We start from the raw sequence: 14,740 nt of genomic DNA on the forward strand, positions 1-14,740 counted from the left end.
GAAGTAAATGTTCTGGCTTGCTATAATGCTGTCATTAAAAATCACCAGGAAGTGGAAAATCCAAGACAAATAATAAATTGGATGGGACATGGCAACAATGGACATAAGTTGGGATTGTCTCAGTCAAAATGACACACATGGATGCTTTACCAGGCACGTGTCTTCTCAAAAATCTCCTAATCCTTGACTCCTGGTTACTGTTTTCCCCTCACCAAGGCTGTGCCCTCAGTGTGATTCACTTGTTTGTGACCAGTTAGTAATTTGCACAGCATTATGCACATGGAAAAGAATGTGAAGCATTCTCTTAGTTTTATTCATTGTGGTACTTCTTTTTTTTCTACAACATTTTCTATTCATCTTAAAACTTGTATTAAATTTTGCATGCCTTCATTTTTAAATTAAAGATGTAATACATTTATGAAATTGTTCCTCACATTAGTTCTTTTGTTACCTTAAAAAAATACCATACTATAATTAAGAGTGAAATTTGGGGATGAAAGGAATACAGTTGTTGCATATATTTGATAAAAATGGATTATCCAAATATGATTGTGATAACATTTTATACTTATATTTAATATTTATATTTGATTTATATTCTATTACAGGACTAATGAAAAGGATTCACCATATCTTAGGACTTTTTACTGGAGCCTTAAGAGATAGGTAAGTGCCAAGCATTTTTTGAAGAGATATATCTGAAACATTAAATAATTTGATTGCATCGGTTCCTGACAAAAATAGGCATAGGAGTATATTTTACTTAAGCAATTTACCTTTTATTCTTCTCAGTAAAAATAGTATAAATACCATGTTTACATGAATTTAATGTAACATGCTCTGGTATCCAATAAATCACACTTTCCAGGGAGCCTTAGATTCATTTTCTGTAATAATGAGAACATTGTTGAAAGATGAACAAGTTAGGCATAGTTTAAAACTTAAAGTCCTAAAAAGAAATCATTAAATGCAAAGTGGTGCCCTGACTTGGATCTCAGGACTGAAAAAAAACATTAGTGAAAAAAACAGGTGAAATCCAAATAAAGTCTGTAGCTTAGTCAATCGCAATGTACCAACATCCTTTTTTTAATGGTGACAAATGTACCATGGTAGTGTAAGATGCTAATTTTAGGTGGAATTTGGTAAAAGGAACATGGAAACTCTATAGTACCTTTGCAACTGTCCTGTAAATCTAAAATTATTCCAAGATAAAAAGTTTTAATTAAAGCCAAAAAATCAAGATTTATTTGAAAATTATACTCCTATAGAAAATTATAGGGGTAGCTTTTCTGTGTAACAGTTTGAAAAATCAAAATGGCTGCTTTTAGAAAAACCCAGATTCCATGCAATAGAGATGAGACTATAGGTTTCATTTCACAGGTCATGGGAGGTGTGGGATTTCGTTTTCTGAACATTGGCCTAGTGTCTGTGAACATCTTCTTGAACTCGGTTATAGACTTGCTCTTCAGTTCCTTTAAGGTACATGTGTGTTCGTCAGTGGTTTAGTACAGCTCTTTCTGTTAATATAAGCAGGCCCCTTACATGGTTCACAAACTACTATATTTTTCTTTTCTTTTTGGTATATCTGTTAGAAGCAAAAACACCAGTGATGTGACTCAGTGGTTTGGAGTTGAGATCTTTTTAGGGTGGTTTTGTTTAGTCATAGTTACTTGAGCTTCTAGGTCAAGTGCTAGATACAGTTGACCTGTCATGAAGGAGTATGAATAAAGATGAGCATAACTCTTACATAGCCATTTCTGTAGTTGAGCTGAAATAATTGATTGCTGTAAGATAATTGAAATTCTCAGTTTCCAAAATGAACTCTAGCAGTATAACTCTTTTAAATTTCTATAAATATTAAAGGACTATAAGAAAGAAGCTCTGTAGTTTGCTGAAACTATTATATAACTTTCATTAATAAAATGAAATAGCCCTGCTGGCCTTATAAATGGTCTCCTGCTGCTGTTGCCAACTTTAGTGATTTTAGTTAAACTTAAATTTCATCAAGGGAAATAGAAATATATTGTACTTAAAAGATATAGACATTTAAAACAACAGACCCAGACCTGAATGACTTTTGCAGAATAATTATTGGCCTTGAAGAGTTCTTTTGCTTGATGATATTTTTTCAGAATTGGTGTTATCAATATCATATCAACAGAATTTACATCTTTACTTCCTAATTATATAACATACTTGTGCTAGCCTTGGTAGAAAAGTTTTTAAAAAGGGAGGAACATTCTTTTAGGACAAGTTGAAATTTCATTATAGTTCACACAGACAAAACAAAAAAGTCTTTTTATTGTTCTTCTGTGCTCAAAGAGCATTAAAAGTGTTGTTTCTGGAAACATGCTTTACCATTCAGCTGGCTGGCTGTCATTTTATGGTCACCTAATGTATAAATGAAGGTAGCACATAGGTACTGCATACTTTCTGTGTACCCTTTGTACTTTTTGTTTACGATGGTCTCATTTAATCTTCACAAACACCTATGAGCTAGTTTGGAATTCCCATTGTAGATGAGGTCAGAGGATAACAGATGTCTCCAGGCCAACCTGAGGGTGTGAGGAAGAACGACTTGGTGCCCATGGTGTTCAGTACCTACAGTCTGGTTCCTAATGTTACCAGCTTCCAGGGAGCCCTGAGTCCAAGGACACATGGTAAACTTCCCATTAGTGCAACTTGTTTGGGTTAAGGGTGTCTAATCCCACTGGTGACCTAGAGCAGAATCCCCGAGGGTTATAGGCGTGGAATAGAGTCTGCTGGTCCCCGTTCCAGCCTTGCCTTGGCTCATCCTCTGGCTCCTGAGCTTGTCAGTTGTTGTTCTCTGTCACCTGATTAATTGCTGAACACTCACTCATTGTGTGCTCCATTGATCAGATGCCAAGAACTCTTGGCAGCTCTGCGGAACATGATCTCAGTGTGCCTCCTGGTCAGTGCTGGGCAACTTGAAGTGGTTAGTGGGGGTGAGAACTTGGATTCAGAAGCCAGGACCCACGCCAGAAGCCAGGGATGGGTAATTGAGTGGCTGGCATGTGAAGTGGAGCGCTCCAGACTCATCAGTAGTCTGGGAGGCAGAAGGGGAGCTGCACATGACTTTGAAAGGTGGTCTTTGAAGATCATGATGGCTGGCTGTGGATTTTGTAGTTTCTAGATATAATTCTAGTTGCTTTTTGAGGAGGAATGAGAATGTTGCCAGCTTATTCATTATACTGTTCATTACACTGGGCAGAGATCTCTCTGTTACTTTTACCCATCAGTTCCAGCTGTGTCCTTCTGTGGTTCTAAATCTCCAGTCCTCCTTACACTTAGCATAACATACAAATACAATTACAAAATCTCGTTTGCAGTCTCTTCGTCTTCATGGTCTCAGGAAGTTGCCTTTCTTCAATCAGTTCATGGCTGCTTTCTCCATTTTTTCTCTATGTGATCCCATGTATCCTTCACGCTAAATATCCGTTCCCCTTGTTTGTTTCTCTACCTCGATCTTTCCCATGAGCTCCAGGCTCCTATCCATGTCCCCCTGTCCAACATCTCTATTTAGAGGTATAATAAAATTTCAAACTTAATGGATCTACATAGAACTCTTAGAACGAGACTCCTGGCTGCTGCCAATGACCGTGGGTTCTGTCACTGACAGTGTCAAGTTGAAGCTCATCATCCTCAGCTTTTCGAACCCCAGTGTATATATGAATCCCTTGGATAGTTTGTTAAAATGTAGATTTTGATTAAGTCTGTCGTGGGGCCCAAGATTCTGCACTTCTAACAAGCTCCCAGGTACTGCTAATGCTGCTGATCCATGGACCCCACTCTGAGCAGCAGGGAATGTAAGTGCGTTCAGAGTAGATGCTTGTCAAGACAGATCTGGGGCTGGGGGAGGTGAATGGGGTCCTGCAGGTCCCTCCCTCATCTCACCGTTGTCCCATCCCTGGTTAAGAATCATGTTATATACAGCAAAAACTAGCACATATTGTGAAGCAACTATACACCAATAAAAGTTTTTTAAAAAAGAAAAGTAGAATCATGTTTCTAAACACACAACTCTCAGTTATGCTTATAATTAAAAGGAAATTTAAAAAGTGGTATCCATACTATTATTTCAATTTCAATTAACAAAGATGTGTGTGTGTGTGTGTGTGTGTGTGTGTGTGTGTGTGTACATGTATATGCTTAGCCAAACTCTGTGAGGACACATGCCAAGTGTTAACAGTTGTTAATCTTCTAAGTGATAGATTTACAGATGGCATATATTTTCATCTTTATATATGTGGCCTTTTCCAATTTTCAGTAGTGAGCATAATTTTCTAGATATAGTTTATGATGATTAATGTTATTACAACTGTCAGGTATACTCCAGCTTAGTTCATCATAATGTCGCCTTGGAGGAAACATTTGCCTCCTACTTACCTCTCTTCACCCTTCCCCCAAACATCTGCTCTTTTTTTCTTTTTTCCTCAATAAATGTATTAGCTCTTAAATGGTTTAGTGGGGGCTTCATATTAGGGCTTTAGGTCAGTATCTACCAACACAATTAATAGAATAAGGGTAATTAAATAAGTACTTTTTTTATATTTGATTTTTGTAATTTTTTTGTGTGTTCAATTTTAAAAAACTAAAGAAATACCCTTTTTCTCGCCTCTTTCTGTCCTAGGAAGGTATGCTCAGCAGGTTTCTTAGAGGGAGCTTAGTTTTCCTTTCAAACTTAAAATTCAGTAACCAAATTTAAAAGTGAAGTACCTGTCTCTTGCTATGGAACAGGGAAGGAAGTAACAAAGATACAAAATAGAAAAGCCTGATATACTTAAAATCTCACCTTCTTAAAAAGGTGAGTGTTGGACAGAGAAAGAATTTCTGAGATACACATAAAGGTGCCTTCGCAGATCTGGTAAACACCAAACCATGCATTCATAGGATAAAACTTGCAAAAGCTTGCAAGGACAATCTCATGAGAAATGAAAAATTACCAGGTCACTGTAAGAAAAGCCCTAGAGTAAAGGTTCCTCTATACAAACCCTGAAGGAACTTAAAACTAAGCCTCAAAAGAATCATATTAATCCTCAAGTATCAACTGTCTGCCAGAAATCCAACACTTTTTAAACAAATATAAGAAATCCAGCATTCAGCTACATAAAATTCACAGTGAATTTCATCCAATCAAACATCATAGGTAAACAAAGAAGCAGGAAAAAAATCCCATAACTAGGAGCCAATAGAAATAGACCCTGAAACAACAGATGATAGAACTAGCATACAGGTACTTTAAAATAGCTATTGTAAATATGGTTCCTGCAGATAAACATAATGAGAAATGAAATAAAAGATAGAAAAAAGAAAATATTGGAACATTAGAGATTTAAAAAAATACAGTATTTGAAATGAAAATTGTACTAGTGTGGGACTAAGTACAGATTAGATCTTTCAGGAGAAAAGTTCAGTGAACTTGGAAACATGGTGAGAATTTAACCAAAAGCATCGAGAGAAGAAAGGTTGAAAAAGTATGCCCATCTCCACCACACTGCTGCTGCTAAGTTGCTCAGTCATGTCCGACTCTTTGCGACCCCATGGACTGTGGCCCATCAGGCTCCTCTGCCCATGGTATTCTCCAGGCAAGAATATTGGAGTGGGTTGCCATGCCCTTCTCCAGGGGATCTTCCTGACCCAGGGATCAAACCTTAATCTCCTGCATTGCAAGCAGATTCTTGACCATCTGAGCCACCATCTAATTCTATAATGGAGAATTATTATATATTATATTGCCTGTTATTGCCTGTATTGTAACAGGCAATACAAAGAAGCGAATGACATACATATTGGCAGCATAGAAATAAAAGGTCTTTATTTGTAGACAATATGATCACATATAGAGAAAATGCTAAGAAACTCCAAAAAACCGCTAGTATTTGTCATTGAATTTAGCAAGCTTGAAGGACACAAAGCAGATACACAAATGAAGTGAAAGTTGCTTGGTCATGTTTAACTCTTTGCGACCCTATGGGCTATGCAGGGGTATATGTAGTCCATGGGGACTGTACAGTCCATGGAATTCTTCAGGCCAGAATCCTGGAGTGGATAGCCTTTCCCTTCTTCTCCAGGGGATCTTCCCAACCCAGGGATCGAACCCAGGTCTCCCGCATTGTGGGTGGATTCTTTACCAGCTGAGCCACCAGGGAAGCATAAGGATACTAGAGTGGGTAGCTTATCTTCCTCTCCAGTGGATCTTCCCAACCTAGGAATTGAACCCGGGTCTCCCGCATTGCAGAAGGTTTCTTTACCAGCTGAGCTACCAGGTATAACCAAGATACACAAAATCAATTGTAATTTTATATACCAGCAATGAAAAATTAGAAATTGAAAGTTAATGTTTATATCAAAATACAATGGACCTGAAAAAAGAAAAAAAATTTACAAGAACAATATTGGAAGGTTTCTAGTACCTAATCTCAGGACTTCCTCTGCATTTTAAAGGTCCTTCTTTAAAGCTACAGTGATGAAGCCAGTGTTTGTCTAAGGTAAACATATATGTCAATGGAATAAAATAGAGAATCCAGAAATAGATGCACACTAGTAATGGTCAGCTGACTACTTCTGACACTGATGCCAAGTTAATTCAATGGGGACAAGATAGTCTTTTTAACATACGGTACTGGAACACCTGAATATTCAATGTAAAAAAATTAACCTCAACCCTTACTTCTTCTGTATATAAAAATAACTTGAAAAGAATCATGGATCTAAATATAAAAGACTGACACTATAAAACTTCAAGAAAAAATTGCAGGAGAAAATATTCGTGAACTTGGGATAGGCAGAGATTTTTGGGGGGCCCAAAATGCATGAACCATAAAAGAAAAATTGACAAATGGGACTCCATCAAAATTTAAAACTTCTGTTCTTCCAGAGACATTGTTAAGAAAATGAAAAGGCAATCTGTAAACAGAGAAAATATATTCACAATACATATACCTGACAGATGACTTGTGGCCAGAATATATAAAGAACTCTTAGAGCTCATTAGTTATATGACAGCCCAATTAGAAATCTAGGCATAAGAAAATAACAAATGGCCAGTTTTGCATAGGAAAAGGTCTTCAGCATCATTAGACATCAGAATAATATAAACCCAAACAATGAGATACCATCGGATATTCATCAGAATAGCCAATACTCAAAAGAAAAAGTGTTAGAATGGACGTTTCATATTTTGCTGGTAGGAAATCTAAATGATAAACCATTTAAACAGTTCGGCAGTGTGTTATAAAGTTAAGCATATTAATACTGCATGATCCAACAATTTTCTACTAAATGTTTACCTAAGAGAAATGAGACATGTTTAAACACATACTTGTACAGGAATGTCCATAGCAGGTTTATTCATAATAGCCTCAAGCTGGAAGCAAGTTAAATTCCATCAGGTAGTAAATGGATGAACATGTTGTGGCATATCTATGCAGGGGTATACTACTCAGAACTTAAGGTAGTAATACTTAGCAACATGAATGAATCTCAGAAACATGCTGAGTTCAATAAGCCAGACACAAAAGAATACAAGCTCTGTGATTCCATTTACTACCCACAACTATTATACCAAAAATGCTAGGGAAAAAAATTTAATCTGTCGTGACAATAAACAGACACATTGTCGTTTGCAGCTGAAACTGGAGTGTGATTGACTTGGATGAGGCGCAAGAGGACCTTTCAGTTTGGTCAATGTGTTCTATATTCTGACTGCGGTGGTGATTATATGGCTATATATGTGTTTATAAAATTCACTGAAATGTACACTAAAAATGTACATATTTTACTGTATATAAGCTATACCTCAATAATGTTGTTTTGAAAAAATTCCAAAAATTTGAAAGTTATTTTACTAACAAAAGGTTGTTGGTAATGGTTTAGTTGCTAAGTTGTGTCCAGCTCTTGTGACCCCATGGACAGCAGCCTGCCAGACTCCTCTGTCAATGGGATTCTCCAGGCAAAAGTACTGGAGTGCTTGCCATTTCCTTCTCTAGGGGATCTTCCCAACTCAGGAATCGAACCCAGGTCTTCTGCATTGCAGACAAATTCTCTACCAACTGAGCTATGAGGGAAGCCCAACAAAAGGTTAACTTCTGTCTAATGTTAGAAGACCTCTGTGTAAGGCTGAGTTGACCCAAAAATTCCATTTAGATAAACCAGTATATACAATATAAATAATAATGCATGAGTTAAATATCCTTAAACATGAAAAGAGAGTAGATAAATCAGTTTAGTTAACCTATGATTTGATATATTGGAATGGGACCCTAGCATCCTTAGAATTCATTGACATACCCTTTTAATTTCTTTAATTGATATTTGGTAATATCTTTGGCACTAAGAAGAATCCAGTTGAATGAAGTAATTATGAACAGTCCACTCTTGGTTTTCTTTTATTGTTCTTTTTTTTTTTTTAACTGATAAGAATATGTGGATGATACTCCTGTGTCCCTTGGACTCTGTTCTTGCTTTTAGGAATAGAACTCCTAGATTTTGCCTGAGCACATACATGGCTGTCCTTCTAAAGGCAACATTTCTCTGCTTCTCTTGCAGCAGGGTATGGCTTTGGACTAAGGAGAGGTGACTGGTAATGTGTTAAAGGTTACGTCATTAAGGACAAGCCGCTTAATCTAGATTTTGTCTTTTCCTTTCCTGCTGGCTAAGATGTAATATCAGGCATAGCAGACTATGTCAATCCAGAGATGGAAGCCACGTGGAAGTTGATAGAGCCAGCCTGGGTCCCTGAATGATCTTGTGACACACACCTCTCCTTGTACCCCACACTGGGACAGGAAAAAGAAAAGTCTCTAATTTTGGCTGTTGTATTTTTGAGTCTTTCTGTTATGGCAGGAAGTTTATACCCTAAGACAAATTGGAAAGCATTTAAGATTTTTAAGTTTTTCTCTGTGTGCTGTTTGATTATAGCTAATATGTTTTGGTGTGTATTCTCAAGTAAAATAATTTCTAAAATAGTATATGATTTCATGCCAATAGTTCTTTTTGACCCAGTAGTTATTTAGGAGAGTGTTTCTCAAATTTATGAGTTACTTTTAAACTGTAGGTACTAATTATTAGTAAATGGAGACACAGCATTCAGCTTTTCTAATTTTTAAATGTCTTTATGGACTAATTTATGATCGATTTTGGTAAGATTCCACAGATCTTTTTAAAGAAGTTGCCTTCTTTGTAAGATACCAAAATATTTATTTATTGTGTTGCTTAACTTTCCTATAGTTATTTTTTATCTGATCTGTCAAAGAATTAAAGATATAAATCAGTGATTTCTTCCATTAATTTTTCTTTATATTTCTGTCTGTTCTGATATCTGTGTTCATGAGTTATTTAATTGTCAGCAGCTCAGTTGAAGATTGTACCTTTTATCAGAATAATGTGACTTTTTCCCTAATTTATATCTTTTGCTTTGTGTTTTAGCTAACATTAATATGCTACTTTAGTTTATATGTCCCTATATTTCTTACTATATCTATCCTTTATCTTTATTTATATTTATCCTTTATTTATCTTTCTGTGATTTCTTTAAGATATGTTTTCTATAACTGGAGCATGGTTGGATTTTTTAACCTATTGGAAAGAACCTTTGTCTTTTAACAGATATTATAACTCATTTATATTTATTATCAAAATTCATCTTTAATTGATTTTATTTCATTGATCTTGTTTTTGTTATAATGTCTTTGATTTTTCCATTATGTTTTAGACTTTTTACTGTTTGATTTAAATTTTGTTTTTGTTTAATTTGGTTTTGAATTTTGCCTGCTTTGAAATATTATTTTTTAAGATTTTTTTGAAACCTTAAATCTATATAGTACCTATATAGATTTTTCCAGGGGGAAAAAGAAATTGAATAAAAACGAAACTTGAAATTAATACATCAAATTTTATATTTGATGAGACTGTGTTTGGGATTATTAAATATAATGGATTTCATGGTGATGGTAGGGAACATTATTTACGAGAGATCTTGTTTTCTGTGCTGTCCCTGCCATACCTGTCAGGAGTGAGGTGGTATCCTCTGTTGTCTCTCAGTAGGAAGTGAGGAATTTAATAGGGCTGGCATGCGTGTGTGCTTAATCGCTTCAGCTATGTCCGGCTCTCTGTGACCCTGTGGACTCTGGCCTGCCAGGCTCCTCCCTCCATGGGGTTCTCCAGCAAGAAGACTGGAGCCGGTTGCCATTTCCTTCTCCAGGTTAATAAGGTGTACTTCTCTGTTTCTCAGTTTTCATTAATATCTGAGATTTTTATCTCAGACTGTTATTAAGTTGTAATTTTGATAATTTATAAAATATTCATTTGGTTAACCTTTATAGTTATAATTTTATACATATAAAAATCATGAAAACCCTAATATTGTCACAACTTTAAATGAATTGCCATTGTTTTCCAAGTGTATATCAAAGTGAATTTTAAGAAAGTCATTATGCTATTGTGCCATATTACACTAATACTCATTTTCTTGATCTGCTTCTGTATTATAGCTTAAAAAGACTCTTTCTTTTCATTATTGCCCACCTTCAGACCATTTCCCTGCTTATCAGACCAGAGGGAGAAAGAAATTGAAAAAATTCAAATCTGAAGTTAATATATCAAATTTTATACTTGATGAGACTGTGTTTGGGATGATTAAATATAATGGATTTCATGGTGATGGGTGGGGAGTATTATTTACCAATGATCTTGATTTCTGTGCTGTCCCTGTCAGTTACTGTATCCACAGCACAGGGCATGGCGTTTACATGCTCACCAATGTTTGCTCAGCGTCAGAGTCTGTCCTTGTGCTCAACACTCTGATAGGCTCTTTCCCTACCTTGGATGCTCCTAGCCCTTGACCTTCTCAAGTGGATGTCATCTCCATTCTGTCTCTATAATAAGTGTGCTTGTGTGTGGGGCTTTCTCATGTTTTTCAGAATATACTTGAGGACTATTTAGGGAAGTGGCACTTGGAGGACATGCAGCCTTGTCTTGGAAATCATGTGGAGGGAACAAGCCTGTAGCAGTTGCAAGGGATAATATCTTTAAGAAAATAGTGATGTTGCTAAGTTACTTTGTGAGGGAAGACTTGTCTTTCTCATATTTTTTTTTTAAATGATAATTATGTAGCTGGACTACCAAGATGCAGGGAATGAGGGGAAGCTGAGAACAGTCTCTCCAGGGCTGCGGGTCAGGGTGAAGTTCTTGGCCAGCGACTCATGTCTGTGTGGTATGTGGAAAGCAAATGGGCTGAGGCGGCAGGAAGCCTGTTATTCTAGCTTTGGTTCTGTTTGCCTTTGTGACCATGGCAAACCTCTCAGCTCTTCTGGGCCTCAGGCTCGATCTGTTAAATGAGAAAGATGACTCTCCAAGATGCTTTCTAACCTTGAAACTCCACGCCTGACCAGGGCACCAGGGATAACCAGGGAATTTCCACTTGACAGCATTTTTATTTTTAATTTCATTTAAGCAGGGAAGTCAGCTTCATTTCATCTTGTAGTCAAGAGGAATAAATCACTTCTCTTACTACCTTGAGTAAGGAGAACTAGAAGGATCATGTGTGACTCGTGTACTTATGACCTAACCTAATATTAGCAAGTGACACACGTTGTGGTGGACTGTCCCACTTACAACACCTGGAAGTAATCTGGTGATAGAATGACTCAGAGGAATGTGAAATTGCCATCTTTCCCTGAGAAAACTAAGATATTTATTTAGACTCCCAGAAGGTTCTTGCCTTTGTCCCTGGTGTGTGTGTGTGTGTCTTGAGACTGAGGGTCCTGGGAGATAGATCCGCCGAGTGACCTTCAGCTGTTACTGACCATGATTTTTGGCCTTTCTGAATCAACAGAAGTTGATAAGAGGCTAGATGAGAAATTCAAGCAAGGCTTTATTGGGCCCCCTGCTACAGCTGAGGGCAGAGAAAATAACATGTGCCCTTGCTTGCTTCCTGAGGTGGGTTGAACTAGTTCCTTATATGGGGTGAGGGTAGGGGCAGCAGGTCCAGGAGTTGGGCCAGAGGGATGGCTTGGGTGTTTTGCCCACCCCTTTGGTGGTATTGCATGCAGGGAACATGTGTGCAGTACCCTGCTTTTGGTCCCAACACCCTGCTGTTGCTTCTGGCTCCTCAGAAGTGGTAGTTGGGTTCTTTTTGGTCTTTGTGTATCTTCTTGCCCATAATTTGCCCTAGCTATGCATGCACACAGTTATTTTTAGTCCCTTATAGTTTTTTTTGTATTTTGTGGCTTGAGGAGACTTTTGTCCAGGTGTGAGCCCTGTCTGTAGCAAAGGGTCCCAGGTCCCAGCTTGTCTCACAAGCAGCCATCAGACCTGAAGGTCACAGTGAAGATCCTTCATTGATGAACTCCTAAGTGGTCCAAAAGCTGTTCACACTGAAATCTTGTTTCACAAGGTCAGCAACAGGGAGCCGCCCAAGCTGGCTTTTTGTCAAAAACTGAGCTGGACATGATCACAAGTAGGGTGGGCAGAGAGAGTTTTCAGATAATGAATATGTCACAATTGTGAAAGAGCAAGGACACAGCACTGACTGAATGAAATCTGTGCAACTGTCAAAGGGTGACTGTTTCTGAAGAAGGGCTTTGTTTTGGCTCAGTTCTGGAGGATGATTCCCACAAAGGCGCCATCCAGAACAGTGTGGAGAAAAGATCATTGCTTCTCTTTGCTGTAGTCATCACTCTGAGGACTAAAAAGTTATTGAAAAGTTTTATTTCCCGCTCTATGAAGAGCTTCTGGGAGAGAAAAAAAGAGAATCCTTTCATTTCAGAAATGCATTTTGTTTCAGTAAATAGATGCTGTGAATAAGTCAAATAAAATGTAGATGGTAGGCTTTTATTAAGTGCCACTGTGTGGTAGTCCTCTGGGGTGCAGAGACCAACATTCAGTTGCCTCTGTTCACAGGAGGTGAACTTGAACGAAGCTGATGGATAGGTGGCTAATACTATGTTTCCACTGGGTTTTATAGAGCAGCTACTCTGGAGATGCTGCATTAGATGTTGAGACTACAGGTGAAGTAGATAGAGTCTCTGTTCTCAAGACATTTAGAATTCACAGTGAGATGCCTCACCAGGTATGCAGAGCACCAGTTGTGCAGAGACATGTAGGAAGACATCAGTAGTTCGAATGCACAGGAGAGAATGATGTGGGAAATTTGAACCTGCTCTAAGAGAAGAACTAAGCAGTCTCAAGGCACCTGTTCCTTCAGTGGTTGTTGTAAGCTGTGCTCATTAACTTTCTGGCCCCAGAGGTACACATTTCTGATGTTAAAAATAATAGCCTGGAATTATACAGTGCTTTGCTTTGTGTTGGGCATAGTCTAGTGCTTTACAGATAACAACTTGTTGTTCTGTTGCCAAGTCATGTCCAGCTGTTTGAGACCCCCATGGATTGCAGCACACCAAGCTTCCCTGTCCTTCACTATCTCTCAGAGTTTGCTCAAACTCATGTCCATTGAGTCGGTGATGCCATCCAACCATCTCATTCTCTGTCGCCCCCTTCTGCCTTCAATCTTTCCCAACATTAGCATCTTTTCCAGTTAGTGGGCTCTTCGAATCAGGTGACCAAAGTATTGGAGCTTCAGCTTCAGCATCAGTCTTTCTAATGAATATTCAGGGTTGATTTCCTTTAGGATTGATTGGCTAGATCTCTTTGCAGTCCATGGGACTCTCAAGAATCTTCTCCAGCACCATAATTTGAAAGCATCAATTCTTTGGCATTCAGCCTTCTTTATGGTCCAACTCTCCATGTTTGGCTACTGGAAAAACCATAGATTTGACTAGACGGACCTTGGTTGGCAAAGTGATGTCTCTGTGTTTTAATACACCATCTAGGTTTGTCATAGTTTTTCTTCCAAGGAGCAAGCATCTTTTAATTTCATGGCTGTATTCACTACCTGCAGTGATTTTGGAGCCTAAGAAAATAAAATCTGTCACTGTTTCCACTGTTTCCTATTTGCCATGAAGTGATGGGACGAATGCCATGATCTTCATTTCTTGAGTGTTGAGTTTTAAGCCAGCTGTTTCATTCTCCTCTTTCACTCTCTTTAAGAGCCTTTATAGTTCCTTTTAGCTTTCTGCCATAAGGGTGGTGTCACCTGCATATCTGAGGTTATTGATATTTCACCCAGCAATCTTGATTCCAGCTTGAGCTTCATCCAGCCTAGCATTTCGCATGATGTTACCCTGCATATAAGTTAAATAAGCAGGGTGACAGTATACAGCCTTGACATACTCTTTTCTCAGTTTTGAACCAGTCCGTTGTTCCATATCCAATTTTAACTGTTGTTTCTTGACCTGCCTACTTGTTTCTTAGGAGGCAGGTAAGGTGGTTTGATAGTCCCATCTCTTTAAGAATTTTCGCAGTATGTATATACAAATTATACCTAGAATTTTTTATTTGAAATTATAGAAAGAACTCATGTACACCCGTGGCGGACTCATGTCAGTGTATGGCAAAACCAATACAGTATTGTAAAATAAAAAAATAAATTAATTAAAAAAAAGAAAAAAAAATCCCTTTTGATCAAATACTATCCCCCATTTATTTACAGAGAAAGGCTTACTTGAATTATAAATATATCTAAAAGAGATCACATTACCTCCCACAAACACTGAATCCACAGCTCGTTGAGGTGGGGATTTCTGTTCAGCCTTAATGTCCTCCTGGTCAAATAAGAGGCTGCTTTCTCTGTCTTCTCATCTGTTGAAATGTCTGTCCCTTT

General features: G+C 37.7%; 1 protein-coding gene across 19 annotated transcripts in view; it reads left to right on the plus strand.

The window, feature by feature from the left end:
* Positions 1-14,740, plus strand: part of ZNF438 (zinc finger protein 438) — a 192,112-nt gene that overhangs the window by 57,142 nt on the left and 120,230 nt on the right. For all 19 annotated transcript variants that reach the window (XM_027976676.3, XM_060397433.1, XM_027976683.3 and 16 more), the window contains one exon: positions 609-666. The gene's annotated coding sequence lies outside the window, so the exon portion shown is untranslated. The remainder of the gene's footprint in view (positions 1-608; positions 667-14,740) is intronic.

This window comes from Ovis aries, chromosome 13, assembly GCF_016772045.2.
Source record: "Ovis aries strain OAR_USU_Benz2616 breed Rambouillet chromosome 13, ARS-UI_Ramb_v3.0, whole genome shotgun sequence".
NCBI lineage: Eukaryota > Metazoa > Chordata > Mammalia > Artiodactyla > Bovidae > Ovis > Ovis aries.